The 19,076-nt window shown below is 40.1% G+C and overlaps 1 protein-coding gene across 19 annotated transcripts in view; it reads left to right on the plus strand.

Annotated features, from left to right (window-relative positions):
* The first annotated feature begins 563 nt into the window (after positions 1 to 563).
* The window catches only part of ZMYM2 (zinc finger MYM-type containing 2), a 105,311-nt gene continuing 86,798 nt past the window's right edge, over positions 564 to 19,076 (plus strand). For 4 of the 19 annotated variants that reach the window (XM_072719783.1, XM_072719788.1, XM_072719791.1 and 1 more), the window contains exons 1-2: positions 566 to 736; positions 1,848 to 1,913. The gene's annotated coding sequence lies outside the window, so the exon portion shown is untranslated. Of the gene's footprint in view, positions 1,031 to 1,847; positions 1,914 to 19,076 lie in introns of all 19 variants that reach the window. The other 15 variants (XM_072719779.1, XM_072719784.1, XM_072719787.1 and 12 more) reach the window with 11 other exon arrangements.

Here is a 19,076-nt window from a genome sequence, read left to right on the forward strand (position 1 = left end):
ACCCCCTCAGCGCACGCGGGAACCCCCTGCGCGCGCTGCCCCGACCTCCCGCCGTGCCTCGCTGCGGCCCCTGCCCGGGCGCGGCCCTCCCGGGGGGCGTCACGCACTGGACAGGGAGGGCGCCGAGGACATCGAGGCCGCGTCTCTCCTCAGGCAGGGTCGCTGGGAGCGGCTCCAGGGGCCCGGGCGCCCAGGCCCGAGTCAGGGTAGGCGGCCACGGCCCCGGTGTCTCGGGCCGTCCCGGGCCCTGGAGGGCACCCCGGACCCCCAGGGAGCGAGCCGGCGGCTGGGGCAGCGGGCAGCGGGCAGCGTAACTCGGGCTGCCTGACCCTGACGGACCCGGGGGTGGGGGCGGGGAGGGAGGCGGGGGTAAGGAGGGGAGGGGACGCGGCCGAGGGCCGAGCGCCGGCGGAGGGGGGAGTGGAACGGCAACGCCGGGGGGCGTGGCCCGCGCCTGACGGACAGCCCTTCGGACCACCCCCCCGAGGGGGGTGCTGAAGGACAGCAGAGGCGGCCAATGGGCGTGCCCGAGGCGCCCCGGCCCGCCCTCCCCGCCGGCCAATGAGGGCGCGGAGGGCGGAGCCTCCCCGGGCTCGGCCGCGCCACCGCCTCCTCCGCCTCCTCCTCCTCACCAGCGCTAAACCCGGGACTGGACCGAGCGGAGTTGTGCGTGTTGCCGAAGGGGGGTGGGCCGGGGGAGGGGAGGTTCGTTCCGCGGAGCCGCAGCCAGAACCGGGTGAGGCTTATCCCCGCTGTCTTTCCAGTCCGGGTCCGCCGATAGTGGGGGTGGCTGGGAGCAGCGCAGCCTCGGGAGGAGGAGGCGGAGGCGGAGGCGGCTGGGGAGGCGGAGATGGGTGAGGGCAGCCTCCGGAGCCTCCCACCGACCCGGGATTAATACCCCGCGGCGCGGCCGCCGTCGCCGCTGCCGCGTCGGGGCCTCGGGGGCTGCTCCGGGCTCCGCTCATGTCACAGGCGTCTTCGCGTGCGGCCCGAAGGGCTGCGAGAGTGAGGGAGAGGCCGGGAGGGCTGGGTGAGGCGGACGCCAGAGGCGGGGGTCGCTCGAGGGCCGGGGGGCGGCCCGGGCCGGGGCGGCGGGAGGTCGCGGGGTATTTTTCCTTTCTTTCTTGCGGGGGGTGGTGGTGGTGGGGCGGTGGGGGGAGGGGCGCCTCAGTTGGTTCTCCCGCTCTCGGGGCTGCGCTCGCACCGTCTCCGCGGTAGCCCGAGGTCCCCAAGTTTTTCGGGGCGAGGGTGCTGCCTCTTCCCCCGCCGGGTCCCCTCCGTCGCTCTTCCCTTCCCCGGGCTGCGCTGCGCGGCTCTCGCTCCTCACGTATTGTTTGGCTGGGTCTCTAATGGCGGACGGGGAGGCAGCGCTGCCGGTCGCCGACTGCAAGGGGGGGGGGGGCAAGTCTCGGGCCCAGGGCAACTGCTTGGGGCAAATATGGGAGATAGCAGCCCGGCGGTGACGTGAGCCACCCCTTACCTCCGAATTGGTGCCCGGAGTGACGGGGATGACGCTGGGTGGGCAAATTTAGGAGGGAATACGGATCCTTGCTGGCGTCGAGGCAACGTCTGCCCTTCCCCCCCCCCTTTCAGTAGCAGGCTTGGTGCCCTCCAGCCTCCTCCCTCCAGATTTTGCCTTTCACGTGGGTTTTGGTCCCAGATATATATTTTGCGCGGTTTTGCTCTACTTTACGTAGGAGGGGATTGTTGGCTGGGGAGTAATAATAGAAGGGCCAAACCTCCTTGACCTCTTATTCTCGTCTCGGCTTCCTCCTGGTGGAAAGGGCTTGGTTCTACCACCTGGTTAGATGTTCTTGATCCATTTTTCATTTTTCCTCTTACCCCAGGACCAGGAATCGCGTTCAACCCCATCTGGTGCGTCTTTGGCAGAAAGTGAGGAAAGCACCCCCATTGTGAGTCCTTCGCCCCTAATTTGTTGATCTTAAAGGACGTTGTCAGGTTGTAGGGGTACAGCCGTGGGACTTGTCCATCCCCGTTGTTTTGAGGGGGAGGAGCTTTCCCTTGGGTGGCAGCTGCCCTCGGGGTGAAGCCTGGGTAATGGCTGGTGAGGCAGCTGGGAGTGGGCGCTGCTGTTTGCACCGCTGCAGACATCTCTCCTGCTGCTGCAATACCAACCTCAGCAACCAGACGACGGGCTCCTGCAGCTGCTCACGTTACCCGGGAGGAGGGGTGGTGCAAAGGAGGGCATATTTCTGGTGCCCTCTAGAGTTCCAAAGTGGGAATTGTAGTTACTTCGTTTCAAATGCTATGCATGCAAACGTCTTTAACACTTTTTCTTCCTTTCCATTGAATAATTGATTGCAGGGATTGGAAAAAATAGAATCATTTAACTTTTTGTTTCTGCCTGATTTAAAAGACTCTTAGGGCTCATGAGTTAGTAGAACTCTTTCATGACTCTGCTTTGGAAAGAGCATGAAGACCATCCTAATTTATCCAACTGGGTAACCTGTGTTGCTACCGTGTTGACACTAGTCCAGGGCTCCAAATGATCTTGTAGTCGTCTGTCTTCTGTCTTCTGTGTCGACTAGTCTTCACTTGAGTCATTCTTGAATGTGTCACCTCAATTATTGTTTAATGCTTGTAATTTGTTGGTTTTAAGAAACAATCTTCTAATATGCTAGACAGTAAAATAAACATAACCAGTCAAAATTTCTGTCAATTGAAATTAGTTACAAAATATCAGTGAAGCTAGCACTCTGGACACAGTATATTTCCTAAACTCTGGACACACTGTATCTCATTGACAGTTGATGCTGTAAGTTGTAGCTCTCTGTCAGAGGTGAGTCATATAGTAGCTTATGCTTAAATATTAAGTCTCAAATGGATCAAAAGATAGTTAATAGAGATCAGTCTTTACTGAATACTGATCTGTAGGATAATATGAGGATGGCAACTTATATTTTAATACACAACATTGTAGGCACAATGCAAGGCACTTTCATGTATTATTATTTCCTTTAATTTTAGCAAGTGGCCTGCAGAGTAATGAAAGCAGTATATGTTGAGTCCTTATATGCCAGCATAATTCTAAGTTTTTAAAAAAATGTTTATTATGGAAACAACTTTATGAGTGAAGGTAGTAATGCTGAACCTTTGTGTACCTGTCATTTACATTCTATAATTCTCAACACGTAACTAAAGTGATAAGTAATACAATCCTCACAAAATGAGGTACTGTGTAATAGTGTGATATTGTGAGAGACCAGTGATATACCTACTGTTTTTATTCCTAATTTGTAGAGGAGGAAACAGGCATAGGAAGGTACCAGGTAGTAGTAGTAGTAGTATCAAATAAGCAGCATGATTACAGTGCCTACGTTCAGCAACTCTGTTGTACAGTGCCTACGTTCAGCAACTCTGCTGTCCTGTTTTAAAGTACATAATATATTTGTTTTACACATTTGGGAATTGAAACAGTGAAAAAGCCAAGGTTAGAATACTCTCAACTTACGTTCTTTTCCTAGAGAAAATAGCAAATGTTTGAATCTTACTGAGTACCTTTTAAAAAGATAATGGCCACTGTAGTTACCCTTAGATTATTTTACTGCCTTATTTACAAACTGCTTGAATCAGGAGTAATAAGTTCTTTTTCAGTATATCTGTGTACAATTCAGAGTTGATAATTGTTTCATAAATACTGCAGCTTGAATGAATATAACTTGTATGATGAGTTTATAGCTCTTTTCAGGTATTAAATCATTGATATAATGGATCAAGGATCAGATCTTTTGCATAGATGGTCAATGCTTATTTTATCAACACATATTTTCACAAAAGATTTAACTTTCTCAGATTTTTTTCTTTGTTCTTAATTATGTTGATAGGAAGGTTGGTAAATTGGTTATATTTAATAGACATTTGGAGATGTGACATAACAAAATATATAACCAGGAGAATCTCTAATATCAACATATATATATATACTAATGAAGGCCATGGTTTTTTCTGATAATACCAAAAAGTGGTCCTTTTTACACTTAATCATTTGGCTCAGATTTTAAAATTCCTTTGTTTAAAAATACCAAGAGGGAGAAGGATAGACAGAGGAAGAGGGAGAGTTTCGTTAAAAGAGAATCTTAAGCAGATTCTACTCTGGCGTGGAGCCTCCTTGCAGAGCTGGATCTCACAACCCTAAGATCACAATTGAATCGAAATCAAGAGTCCAGGGCTTAATTAACAAACTGAGCCACCCAGGCACCCCAATAATATTTTCTTAAAGATTATTCTATTTTGCTCTTGTTTGAGGTAAAAAAGTGCATAAACTTTGTACTTTTGAGACAAAGTGAGTCCTATGATCAGATGCTGCGGTATTATTGTGGTGGAAAGAATATATATGAAATGCTGGAGCTCTGTGTTTCAAAAGGTGTGGATAGTAAGAAATTTTACATTTTCTGTCATCTAGGCATTAATATCTGTCTCTGCTCCATTAACAATATTATTAATTTATATATTACTATATCGAATAGCGTCTAAGAAGACTCTGGCATATTCAATTTGCATGTGTATTTTTAGGGGAGCCCAAATGCAAGTCTTTTCTCCCTCTGAATTTTCAAATAGTATTTGGGTAGGGCATTTTAAGTTTGACTCCATCCATTTTCCGTTTTTTAATTTCAGTTGGCTAATTTTCTTCTATTTCTTGTTAGAGAGTAAAATTGAAGTTTTAGATTTGAACAGGACTTTTGAACTATTCAAATCTAAAAGTTCTTACACACTACTCTAATATGTAAGACCTATGAAGTTGTCAGTGAGAAAAAGTACTGTTGGATAAATCCATGATTTTTAACTATGCAACTCTAGGTAACAATTGTATTTTATTTTTTATTTTGGTTGTATACCAGCAAGAAAATTGTTTTACATAGTTGGAGTTGCAAATTTTTTTATTTGCAACCTGGTTTTTAAACAAGTCACTTTGGAATCTTAGGTTTCTATTATTAAGGTAGAAATGGGTAAGGAATTATGAGGGCCAGCACCAAAAACAAACTTAGTAACAAGATAAATTGGTTATCTTAAAATGTTAAAATTTGGATTGTGAGCATATCTGTTGTTTTATTGCATATTTTAAAATCCATTAATTTTTTGCATTAAGCTTTATATAACACTTTGGAACCACGGAGAAAGTTTTTGTAAACCAATGGGAAAATCTATTTTAGAGTTTAAAAAGGATGTGTAGAAGTTTACAAAATCAGTTGGTCATATGACTAGTTTGGGATTTGTTCTTTGTTCTATTTTATTTTTAACTTAATAGCAGTACATTGAAAGTTAGAAATAATAAAATTTAAGAAAAATTCCTGGTCCTTAAATTGAAAGCAGTATATGACTGGGGTTTTATTTTTACTGATTTGATTAGTGTCCTGTAAGTATTAATATTTACTAATACAAGAAATGATTTGAGAGTAAACTTTGGATATTAGTGTAAGTAGGTAATGAATATTTAATAGATCTGGTTTAAGAAAAAACTTTTGAATACTTGTTTGTTTCATTATTACATTACAAAAACTAGATACATGTAATAAACAAATATTCAAAAGTTTTTTCTTTCTTGAAGAGTTACATTACTGTTAGAGAATTTTAACCATTCTTTTTTTTTTTTTTTAAAGATTTTATTTATTTATTCATGAGAGACACAAGAGAGAGAGAGAGGCAGAGACACAGGCAGAGGGAGAAGCAGGCTCCATGCAGGGAGCCCGATGTGGGACTTGATCCCGGGTCCGGGTCTCCAGGATCCCGCCCTGGGCTGAAGGCATGCGCTAAACCGCTGAACCACCCAGGCGTCCCTGTTTTTGTTTGTTTAAAGATTTTATTTATTTGAGAGAGAGAGACAGCAAGAGAGAGCATTAGCAGGGGTGATTGGGAGAAACAGATTCATGCACTGAGCAGGGAGCTGGACCTGGGGCACCATACCAGGACCCTGGGATCATGAATGGAAGGCAGATGCTTAACTGACTGAGCCACCCAGGCACTCCTTAACCCTTCTTTTTAATATCAGTACGCTGCCAAGATTCAGGTTTGTCTTATTTCTCCAGAGTGGTTCTAGATTTCTTTTCTCTGGTGTTCTTAGTGAATTTGAAGGTTTAATTTATTTTGTGAATTAAAAATTTAAAGGTTAAAAATAATGCACCTAAAACAATACAATGTTATGTGCCAATTATACCTTTATTAAAAAAATTTTAAGAATATTTTATTCTTAAATATTTTAATATAGTTCTCATATTTAAAATTAAATTATAATTTAAGAGTATAATCTATTATGAGTGGAATTAATTGTTGCAACCTCATTAAAATTGGGAAATATGTTACAGTTCTTAGAATAAACATTTCTTTGTGACTACATTTAAGTTGGATAAGAAAAATACTTAAATGCTGATTTCAAGTGAGATTGTGGTGCTTAGTTACAGATATCAGACAGAAGAAAGTTCACAAGATATGACCCACAATGAGACAAATCCTTTAGTTTTTTTTACTTTAGGGAATGCTGTATGTACTTTTGCTATAGCCACCTAGATAGTTACATTATCTGGATTTATTATTATAAGAATGTGGGACTGAATTCATGGTTTTGTAACCTAAAGGCATTAAAGTGACTTTTGTGTAATAACAATAAATTGTAAAACTGGAACAATTTTATAATCATTTCTAAGAGGCATGTCTTTTGATTAGAAAGAGTAGTATTTCTTGGACTGTTGAGCTGGCTGGACCAGACTGAGAATAGTCCAGGGTAATCAGCGCACTGCAGAAATAATTTATTTGACAAATTGTATATTGTAACATTTATCATATATCAAGTAATTATAACAAATATGTTCTATTAGTAGTTAGCCAGCACTTGCTTTGGCCCAGTGCTTAGAAGAGCATTTCATCTAGACTTCTGGTGCTACACCTAATGCTACACTCTAGGACCATAATTTGGAATTTGTAAGTGGTTAGGCCAGTAATGATCAGATTAATGAATTGTTAATCCGGTTCTGTAGAAGTAAAGAAATGTTAGAGTATAAGTAAAAATTTAGTTTAAATAAAATTTTTATTCTTTTATCCTATCTCTATTTGTATTTTTTTCTTCAAGGCTTGTCATATTTTAATTATTTCAGTTTATTTTAAGTATTTCTGGTCCTAATGTGGTATTTAAATTCTTATGTTTTTGAAGTAATGACAATTTTGTTTTATTTATTTATTTATTTTTAAAGATTATTCATTCATGTGAGAGAGAGAGAGAGAGAGGCTGGCTCCTTGCAGGGATGTGGGATTCGATCCCTGGACCTGGGATCATGCCCTGAGCCAAAGGCAGATGTTCAACCTTTGAGCCACGAAGGCATCCCTGTTTTTGTTTTAATATAGTTATGTAAAATCGTTATAAGATTAAGTTGTTTTTAACTTAATTCTTTTTCTTTTCTTTTCTTTTCTTTTCTTTTCTTTTCTTTTCTTTTCTTTTCTTTTCTTTTTTCTTTCTTTTCTTTTCTTCTTTCTTTCCATGTGCTTGGAAGTAGGGAAGGGACAGAGGGAGAGGGGGGGGAGAGAGAGAGAGAGAGAGAGAGAGAGAGAGAGAGAGACTCCCACACAGACCCCATGCCCAGTGCATAGCTTGATGGACTCCATCCCAGAACCCTGAGATCATGACCCAAGCTGAAATCAAGACTCTTTTAAATCAAGACACTTTTAAAATTTTATTTATTTGAGAGAGAGCAGGAGCAGGGGGTAGGGGCAGAGGGAGAGGGAGAAGCCAACTCCATGCTGACTTGGGGCTTGAACCTCTGACTTTAAGATCATGACTCGAGCTGAAGGCAGACAGTTAACCAGTTGAGCCAGACAGGTGCCCCAGAGTCAGACACTTAACTGACTGAGCCACTCAGTTACCCCTTAACTTTTCAACTTTAATTACTATGAATATTGTCTCACTGTGTATTTTTATTTTTCTTTGACTATCTTAAATTGTATAGATTGTATAGTTCTGTTTCTTAATCAGATATTTTAACTCCTGCTTATTAGTAAGTCATTTAATTCGATTATCTGAACAGTTTTATGTTGCATAGCAAAGAGCAGCTTATGTTCAAGTTAGTCTTTGTTTTCCATGACCCAAACTCTTGACTACTTTTTATTCCTTACTTTATTTGTATGTTACATTTTCCATCCTTATGTCCCTGCCCAGCTGTTTTCATCCTACCTTTCTCCTGGACTTTAGTGTTCATTTATCTTTCCCATTTCTAACTGCTTTTACTTTTAGGGAGGAAAAAAAAAAAAACAACCCAAAACAGCACACAGTATCTACTCTTTTTGCTCTACTTATACTAGGCATATCCAAATTTTAGTAAATGTTTGAATTTGCTGAGATCATGGAATGTGGGCGTGGTTCTAGTGTTATGTTGGTGCCTCACATGGAAGGGGAACTAGTGAGACTTAATTTGTTTTTTTCTGTCTAAAAAATTTATTTTTGCTACTTGATGTTGCTAGGGGATTTGCAGTGTGACATGAGTTTGGAGCCAGAGAGATTGGGGTTCAAGTCTGCCCTTGCTTATGAGGGAACTTTTGGGCTGATGAAAGTTTTCTTAAACTAGGTTGTGATGATGACTGCGTAAGTGTATAAATTTACAAAGAATTGTCAAACTTTTCACTTAAAATGAGTAAATTTAAAGATTTACTTAGTTATTTTCGATAGAGCACAGTACTGGAGGGGAGGGGCAGAGGGAAAGAGAGAGAATCCCAAGCAGACTCCTTGCTGAATGCGGAGCCAGACACAAGGGCTTGATCTCAGGACCTGAGATCATGACTTGAGCAAAATCTAGAGTCTGATGCCTAACCAACTGAACCACTCATGCGACCCTAAAATAAGTAAACTTTTATTGTATGGAAATACCGCCCCTATAAAACTTTTAAAACCAGTTTTGCTCTACCATTTATTTACCAGCTTGTGATCTCTCATAAGTTATTTAACCTCTGAGACTTAGTTTACTCATCTGACAAATGAGCGTAATAATGCCTGCTTTTCTGTGATTGCTATGATATAAAAATTAAAAATCATGCAGAGTATGTGACTGGTGCTCAGTTAATAGCTGCTAAACCACTGAGCAGCCTGGGAGGCTCAGCGGTTTAGCACCTGCCTTCGGCCCAGGGCATGATCCTGGAGTCCCGGGGTCGAGTCCCATATCGGGCTCCCTGCATGGAGCCTGCTTCTCCCACTGCCTATGTCTCTGCCCCCCTCTCTCTCTCTATCTCTCATGAATAAATAAATAAAATGTTAAAAAAAATAGATGTATAAGCTGTTCACCTCAGGTTAGTAGGTGCTCAGTTAATAGCTGCTAAGATTCTAAATCTGTCTCAATGGACCAAACATCATGAATTTCTTGCCACTACTGGTACGATAACCTCACTGAATGCTCATCAGGTTGTAGAGGGAGGCAATTATATCTTTCTCTTTACTGATTTTTCTCTGCCTGCTCCTTTGTTAAAGAAATTTCACTGATTTGGACTCGCAACACTATACCAAATATTTTTTTGAGGTCCCTAGTGATTTAATTGTCAAATCCTTAAGTGCTTCTTTTTTGTCTTCATCTTCTAGCATTTAAAGTTTATATTCCCTGAACCTCTTGATTTCTGGGACTGCAAACTTAATGTTGTCTTATGCTTCTCTATCTTCTTCATTTCCCCACATTAGACTGAAATGTTGAGACCTTTAAATGTTCTTATGTCCTAATGCACTTGGCTCTCTCTAGTTTTGTTTTGTACATTGACTGTAGTCCATTGTGTTAGATATTTATTTTTTTTATTTTTTTTATTTATGATAGTCACAGAGAGAGAGAGAGAGAGAGAGAGAGGCAGAGACACAGGCGGAGGAAGAAGCAGGCTCCATGCACCGGGAGCCCGATGTGGGATTCGATCCCGGGTCTCCAGGATCACGCCCTGGGCCAAAGGCATGCGCCAAACCACTGCGCCAGCCAGGGATCCCTGTGTTAGATATTTTAATTTTTATATATAAAAGACACCTTTTTTTAATTAAGATTTTTTTAAAGGATTTTATTTACTTATTCATGAGAGACAGATTGAGAGAGAGAGAGAGGCAGAGATACAGGCAGAGCGAGAAGCAGGCTCCCCACAAGGAGCGCTATATGGGACTCCATCCCGGACTCTGGGATCATACCCTAAGCTGAAGGCAGGTGCTCAACCGCTGAGCCACCCAGGCTTCCCAAATTTATTCATGAGATACACAAAAAGAGAGAGGCAGAGACTTAGGCAGAGGGAGAAGCAAGCTCTATACAGGGAGCCTAATGTGGGACTCAATCCTGGAACTCCAGGATTACGCCCTGAACTGAACCTCTGAGCCACCCAGGCGTCCCTAAAAGGTACTTTTCATCCTATTCCCTATTCCAGTCTACAGCTAGATTAATTTTTCATAAAGCCCAGTCTGATCACATCGCTCATTTTGTAAAAACTTGAGAGATTCTTGTTGGCATGTGAAACAAAATAGGAACTAAGCTTAGAAACCTTTAAAAAGAAATGTTAGGAAATGTGCCATATATATATATGATTTTTGGTAGGTTCTCAGTGTTCATTTTGAAGAGACAATCATGTAAATGAATGAGTATAAGCAATGAAGCATAACAGGTGATACACAGACATAAGTAGTTATATGTGTGTCTGAAAGGACAGTTCTTAATATTTTGGTTATAAAAATAAAACACACCCTTAAAATCTTCAAGTACTAAGAGAAATGTGACATAGAAAATCCCATTTTATATGAGATGTTTATGTTTTTAAGTGTATTATAATTTTTCTCTGTCATACTAATATTTTGTATGTATACTATTATTAATAATTGGCATTTTCTACACAGGACTGACAATCTTGTAATTCTTTCCCTATCCTTCTGTTGGAAAAGTCTTCAGTTGATTAACTTTTGAATTCTAGTGGTTGATGATTAGAATAGTTCATAAGTCTCAGTTCTTTGATTGAGGGGTAAAGTGGTATAATGAAAGGTATGGGGACTTGAGGCACAGATGGTGGTTTTGCACCTCACAGCTATAATGTAGAAAAGTTACCTGCTTACACAAAACCGTTTACTCATCTGCAAATTGGGATAATAATAATATATTTAAGAGGTCTGTTATAAGGTACATTTTACAGTAGTTGTGATGGGAACTCCTGGGTGGCTCAGTGGTTGAGTGTCTGCCTTTGGCTCAGGGCATGATCCTGGGGTCTGGGATCAAGTCCCGCACTGGGCTCCTTGCAGGGAGCCTGCTTCTCCCTCTGCTTATGTCTCTGCCTCTCTCTGTTTCTCATGAATAAATAAATAAAATCTTAAAAAAAAATAAAGTAGTTGTGATGAGTAATGGTACTAAGGATATCTCTATTAAATGGTAGTTATCATTTTATTAGATATGTGATAAAATTCAGAGACAAAAAAGTAGAACTCAAGTCATGAAGGGGTTGAAAAAAAGGGATAAACTGAAATAAGGCTGAGTGCCTTAGCTTCAGAATTTTACATATTTACTAGATAGTTTTTTAAATTACGTTGAATTGTAAATGATGGGTAGGATTATCTATTTACTTCCTGTAATTTGTCTACCAAAGAAAACACAGGTTTTCTTTGGAATACTCCATGTTTTCTTTGAATTCCTTTCATTTTATGACCAGTCAGTGAATGTAAGAATGTACCTCTGGGAGAGAATGCTGGTAAAAATTGTCATGCATTTCAGGGCGCCTGGGTGGCTCATTTGGTTAAACCTCTGCCTTTGGTTCAGGTCGTGGTCTCTCAGGTCCTGGGGACCAGGGATCAAGCCGCATGTCCCTCTCCCTGCTGAGTGGAGAGTCTGCTTCTCCCTCTGCCTTTGCAACTCCTCTTGCTTGTGCTCTCATGCACTCTGTTTCAAACGAATAAATAAAAAATCTTAAAAAAAAAAAAAAGAAATTGTCATTAGTTTTGAGTCTTAAAAAACAGAAAATAGATTTTTTTCTTTAGTAATAATCTGTATTGGAGAAATAGATTCTTAGTACCTGAAGCTTTTTTTTTTTTTTTTTAAAGATTTTATTTATTCACGAGAGACAGAGAGCGAGAGAGAGAGGAAGAGACATAGGCAGAGGGGAAACAGGCTCCATGCAGGGAGCCCAATCAGGACTCAGTCCTGGGGCTCCAGATCAGGCCCTGGACTGAAGGCGGCACTAAGCCGCCCGGGCTGCACCCTGAAGCCTTTTTGAATCTGTGATCTCATTTGCTTACTGATGCAAATATTTTTGTTGATTAAGTTAGAAGGCTGTTAATTATGGAACTTTTGAACTCCTGGAAACAAAAGTATATTCTTTTTAAAGCTCGTTACTTCATCATGTTAAAAACACTGGGAAAATTTGTTTTCAGAGACAGTCATATTACTGTCCTAGATTTAGAATGCCAAGTGTTTTAAGAATAAATGTTTCCACATTAACATATGTCACTGAAGTTGTTGTATTGTAGATTTTAAACTATATATGGAGAAGGAAGTGTGGGTTTATTTAGCTTCTTTGGTTAAGGGTTAAAAAGAGATCATGCAGGGGTGCTTGGGACTCAATTGGTTAAGTATCTGCCTTTGGCTCAAGTCATGATCCTGGATCCGCTCAGCTGGGAGTCTGCTCCTTCTTCCTCTACTCATGCTTTCTCACTGTTTCTCAAATAAAAATCTTTTTAAAAAAGGGGTAGAGCATGATGACCTGTTATTGGGGTCTAAGATTAAGCCATGTTACTAATTACGTAGATTGAATATGGAAGTAATAAAAAGTCATGACCAAAGACACAGGGCAGATATTTTTATTGTTCATCTTTTGAGGACATTATTTTAACTTTCTGTTTTATAATGGGTACACTGAAGCTCAAGGGTGAGATGATGATTATTCTTTGGACCACAGGAAGGGAGGGAAAGATAGAGCTCGAATTCAGTTGTGGCGGGGCGGGGGGGGCACCTCGGTGGCTCAGCGTTTGGGTGTCTGCCTTTGGCTCAGGGTATGATCCTGGAGTCCCAGGATCAAGTCCCACATTGTGCTCTCTGCATGGAGCCTGCTTCTCCCTCTGCCTATGTCTCTGCTTCTCTGTCTCTCCTCTCTTTGTGTCTCTCATGAATAAATAAAATCTTAAAAAAAAAAAAAAGAATTCATTTGTGGGGAGATAATTGGGGAGAGTAGTAAAAACCAAAGAAGAACCCAGAGAAGTTGTTACCTCTTTTCATTAGAGAAAAATATTCATTCAGTAAATTATTAGCCAGGAATTATGTTAACTATAGAGGATACAGTGATAGATAATAAAAACATAGGTCTTTGCCCTCATGGAACATACAGCCTAATGGGGGTATAAGATTACAAGTAAACAGAATTTCAAACTGGGTAACTGCATCTGAGGAAACATGTGATGATGAGAGTATAATAAGGGAGAACTTCAGACCAGAGATGGGTTAATGAAGTGTTTAATAGGGAAGGTCTTGAGAGAGTGACTTTTTCTTTTAAAGTTTATATGTAAATTCCAGTTACCATACAGTGTAATATTAGTTTCAGTTGTATAGTTCAGTTATTCAGCGCTTCCATACATCACCCAGTGCTCATCACAGTAAGTGCACTCCTTAATCCCCATTACCTATCATTATTATTTTAAAAGATTATTTATTTATTTATTTATTTGTTTGTTTGTTTGTTTTTAAAGATTTTATTTTATTTTTTATTTTTAAAAGATTTTATTTATTCATGAGAGATACAGAGAGAGGCAGAGACACACAGTCAGAGGGAGAAGCAGGCTCCACACAAGGAGCCTGATGTGGGACTTGATCCCGAGACTCCAGGATCACACCCTGGGCCAAAGGCAAGCGTCAGACCGCTGAGCCACCCAGGGATCCCCTTATTTTTATTTATTTGTTAGAGCGAGCACAAGTAGGGGCAGAGGGAGAGGGAGAAGCAGGCTCCTTATGGAGCAGGGAGCCTGATGCTGAACTGATCCCAGGACCCTTGCATCATGAACTGAGCTGAAGGCAGATGCTTAACCAACTGAGCCACCCAGGCACCCTGGTTTTGTTTCTTAAGTTCCACATGAGTTGAAATCATATGATATTTGTCTTTCTTTGACTTATTTCCCTTAGCATAGTATTCATTAGCTCCATCCATGTTGCATATGGCAAGATTTCATTCTCTTTTATGGCTGGGTAATACTCTCTCTCTATATATATGTGTGTGTGTATATATATGTATATACCACATCTTTATCATTTTGTCAATCAGTGGTCACTTGGGCTTTTTTCATAATTTGGCTATTGTAGATAATGTTATTATAAACATTGGGATGCATGTATGCTTTTGAATTAGTGTTTTTATATTTTTTGGGTATTTACCTAGTAGTGTAATTGCTGGTTTTATTTGTTTTAGGGAGAGCATGTTTGAGTACATGCAAGCAGAGGGAGGAGCAAAGGGAGAGAGAGGGGGAGATAATCTCTAGGAGACACAGAGCTTGACTTGATCCCACAACCCTGAGATCCTGACCGGAGCTGAAACCAAGACTCAGATGCTTAACCGATTCAGCCACCCAGGCACCCCAGGGTAGTTCCATTTTTAACTTTTTGAGGAACCTTCACACTTTTCCAGAGTGGCTACATCACTTTGCATTCCCACCAACACTGCAAGAGGGTTCCCCCTTTTCCACATCCTTACTAACACCTGTTTCTTGTGTTATTGATAGCCGTTCTGTCAGGTGTAAGGTGATAATCTCATTATAGTTTTGATTTGTATTTTCCTAATGATAAGTGGTGGGAGCATTTTTACATGTCTGTTGGTTATCTATATGTCTTTAAATGTCTTTCATGTCTTCTGCCCATTTTTAATTAGATTATTCATTTTTGGGGTGTTGAGTTTTATAAGTTTTTACTATATTTTGGATACTAACCTTTTATCAGATATGTCATTTGCAAATATCCTCTCCCATTCCAGAGGTTTCCTTTTAGTTTTGTTGGTTATTTCCTTTGCTGTGCAGATTTTTAGAAAAATATTTTATTTATTTATTCATGAGAGACACAGAGAGAGAGAGGCAGAGACACAGGCAGAGGGAGAAGCAGGCTCCATGCAGGGAGCCTGACGTGGGACTCGATCCCGGATCTCCAGGATCAGGCCCTGGGCTGAAGGTGGCGCTAAACCGCTGAGCCACCAGGGATGCTCTGTGTAGCAGGTTTTTATTTTGATATAGTCCCAGTAGTTAATTAATTTTATTTTTAAGTAAGCTGTAAGCCCAGCATGGGGCTTGAACTCATGACCCTGAGATCAAGAGTTCTGTTCTCTACCAACTGAGTCAGCCAGGTGCCCCTCAGTAGTTTATTTTTGATCTTGCTTTCCTTGCCTCAGGAGACGAGGGAGTGACATTTATATTGAGACTGGAAAGAAGTTCAGAAGAGATTGTTTCAGAGGAAGATTGTGTACAAAGGACCTCTTGGGACAAGGAGGGTCTTGGACCCTTCCATGAACTAAAAGGCTTAGTTTAGCAGAAGCCTAAGAGCAAAGTGGGAATGAATAGTGCTGAAATTGAGCCTTGCATGTTGGTAGTGATCAAATCAGGCAGGAAACTTACAGGTTAGGGGGATAATCTTAGGTTTTCTCTTAAGTACACTGGAAAACCATTTAAAAAGTGATTGGTGTAGTCTCATTTAATTTTCGAAAGGATCTTTGGGTATTCTGGGGATTAGGGTAGGTAATGTTAGTAATCCAACAGAAAAATGATGGTGAATTTTTAGGCTTAGAGGAATATCAGAAGAGATGGATCAAAGTGGGCAGTTTCAATATTTATTTTTTTTTAAAGATTTTATTTATAATTTATAATTTATAATTTATTTTATTTTATTTATTCATGAGAGAGAGAGAGAGAGAGAGAGAGAGAGGCAGAGACACAGGCAGAGGGAGAAGCAGGCTCCATGCAGGGAGCCCGATGCAGGACTTGATCCCGGGACTCCAGGATCATGCCCTGGGCCAGGATCATGCCCTGGGCCAAAGGAAGGCTCTAAACTGCTGAGCCACCCAGGGATCCCTCAATATTTATTTTAGAAGTAGGATAGGACTTGGGGATGACATGGCTGTTAGTAAGAAAGAAGAAATTAAGAATTCCTGCAGATTTCTGGTATGAGTAGCTAGATATATAACTTCCCTAAATGGCAGACTGGAGAATGTGTGGCTATAAGAGTGGAAGAGCAAGTTGAAAGTACTAGATGTATGAAGTTGGCAGTTTAGGGCTTTGAAACATCTTGATTGAGATAAAGGAGACTAGAGTATTGGTAATTTTTAAAATCAGGGGAATGGATGAGATCCCCAATAAAAGTTAAAATCATCTGAAAGTACCTGGCAGTTAAAATATGGTCCAATGGGAAAGAAATTATCCATATGCCTAGAAATTCTATGCCCTAGAGATAACCTGAATGAGTTAATTGATTTATTCTTTATTAGATCAAAGGGATTTTTGCCCTTGAGTGGATTTTTAGTATATTAATGAAATGATTTTTATCAGTTTCTAAAGCTTGAGTAGCATCATTTCAGGTATCTGATAAAGATATGTTAAAAACTTTTGTGGTTAGATTGTAAGCATTGTGAGGACGTTGTCTGTTAAGCCATCAGCCACTGGTCTCCTGGCCCTGTCCTTCACTTCCCTGGAGATTCGTAGTAGTACTATCAATTTAGTGCTTATTACTTCAGATTCTTTTCTGTGCACAAACTAACAGAGAATTATATAGTAATTTCATATGTGCATTTAAAAATCATGTATACTATACATATCTTTCTGCACCTTGCTTTTCTTTTTACTTAGTGATATGCCTTAGATATCTTTGAGTTAGTTCATAAAGATCTACCTCTTTTTTGACTGTTGTGTGATTATTTCATGTGATAGATTTAATATAGTTTAGACATTTTATTGATGGACATTTAGCCTTTTTGCAACGTTATAATGCTGCACAGAATATGTAGTAGTTTCTCTGGGTTTATACGTGTTTTTGCTAGGGGAAATTCTGAGAATAGGCATGAGAATAAGACTTGCTGAGTCAGAATATACACATATATGTTCTGATAGATAACTGTCAAATTGTCTTCCACTGGACCCGCTATACTGAGTGAATTTCCACTAGTTTTTCCACATTCTTGGGTATTATCAAATAGTTAAGTTTTTGTCTATTTATATTTTTTAATAAAGACTTTATTTTAGAGAGAGAAAGAGTATGTTTATGGGGTGGGGGGTGGCAGAAAGGGCCAGAGGAAGGGGAAAGAATCCCAAGCATATTCCCTGCTGAACACGGAGCCTGACTTGGGGCTCCATCTCACAACCCCAAGATCATGACCTGAACCAAATCAAGATTCAGATGCCTAATCAATTGAGCCACCCAGGCGACCCTACATGATCTTACAGTAGGAAACATAAGCAAAGTTTCAGAATACAAAATCAATGTGAAAAATCAGTGGCATTTCTACATGCTAACAATGAATAATCCAAAAAGGAAATTGAGAAAACAGTCCCACTTACAATAACATCAAAAGTAATAAAATAGATAGAAATAAATTTCACCAAGGAAATTGAAAGACTTAATATTATGAAAACTACGAAATGTTGCTGAAAGAAAATTAAAGACACAAATAAGTGGAAAGATATCCCATGTTCATGGATTGGAAGATTAAGATGAGAATACTACACCTGAAGCAGTCTACAGATTTAATGCAATCTCCATCAGAACCCAAATGGTTTTGCAGAGTATCATCCTAAAGTGGACTTTAGGATCCATGTGGACATGGATCTCAAGGGACATTAATCTTGTGAAGGAAGAACAAAACTAGAGGGGTCTCATACTACATGATTTCAAAACTTACTATAAAGCTACAGTATATTAAAACAACTTGGTACAGACAATAAGACAGATTATATAGACCAATGACTTAGAAGAGAGAGTTCAGAAAACAATCTCCAGATATTTGGTCTAATGACTAGACAAGGATGTCAAGACCATTTGATGATAAAGGACAGTTGTTTAAAAAAACAAACAAACAAACAAACCACACCTTACACTGTATATAAAAATTAACTCACAATGGATCAAATACCTATATTTAAAGAAGTAATACTATAGAACTCTTAAAACAGAGGAAGAGCTTCATGACTTTGGATTTGCCAATGATTGCCTAGATATAAGACATTAAAAACACAGGCAATAAAAGAAAAACTAGATAAAGTGGGCTTCATCAAAATTAAAACTGTGCTGCAAGAAAAAGTACAACCAAGAATACTCTACCCAGCAAAGTTTTCCATCAGGATTGAAGGAGATAAAGAATTTTCCAAACAAAAATTGGAGTTCATCATCACTAGTTTGACCTTAAGGAAATGATAAAGAGACTTTTCAAGCAAAAACAGAAGGATACTAATTATAACAGGAGAACATGAAAGTATAAAATTCACCGATAAAGCTGAAAAAAAAAAGAACTTTTGTGCAAAAAACACTAGAGAATAAAAGCACAACTCAGAATGGGAGAAAATATTTGCAAATCACATCTGAGAAGGGATTTATATCCAGGAAATATTAAGAATTCATACAAGTTGATTTTGGTTCAGGTCCTCATCTCATGGTTGTGAGACTGAGCCCCAGGTCAGGCTTCACACCCAGCACAGAGCTGGCTAATTTTTCTTCAGATGTTAGGTAGAACAATTCCTCAAATGTTAGGTAGAACATTTCTTCAAATGTTAGGTAAGATTCTCTTTCTCCTATCTCTTGCCCCACCCCTCCTTTAAGAAAACAAAATTGTCAAAAAATTTTGTTTTTTCCATCTGCAGAAATGATTTTACTTTTTCCTTTTCCTATTAGGATGCTTTTTATTTCTTGCCTAATTGGTCTGGCCAGAACTTTCCATACTGTTTTGAATTAAAATAGTGAAAATAGGTATTTGTTCATTGTTCTAATCTTAGAGGAAAAGCATTCCATGTTTTACCATTGAATGTGATACTAGCCATGTTTTTTTCCATCTAAGGCCTTTATCATGCTGAAGTTTCCTTCACTACCTAGTTTATTATTTTTGTCAAGGAAGCAGGTTGTATTTTATCCAAAAGCTTTTTT

This window comes from Vulpes vulpes, chromosome 9, assembly GCF_048418805.1.
Source record: "Vulpes vulpes isolate BD-2025 chromosome 9, VulVul3, whole genome shotgun sequence".
In the NCBI taxonomy this organism is placed as follows: domain Eukaryota; kingdom Metazoa; phylum Chordata; class Mammalia; order Carnivora; family Canidae; genus Vulpes; species Vulpes vulpes.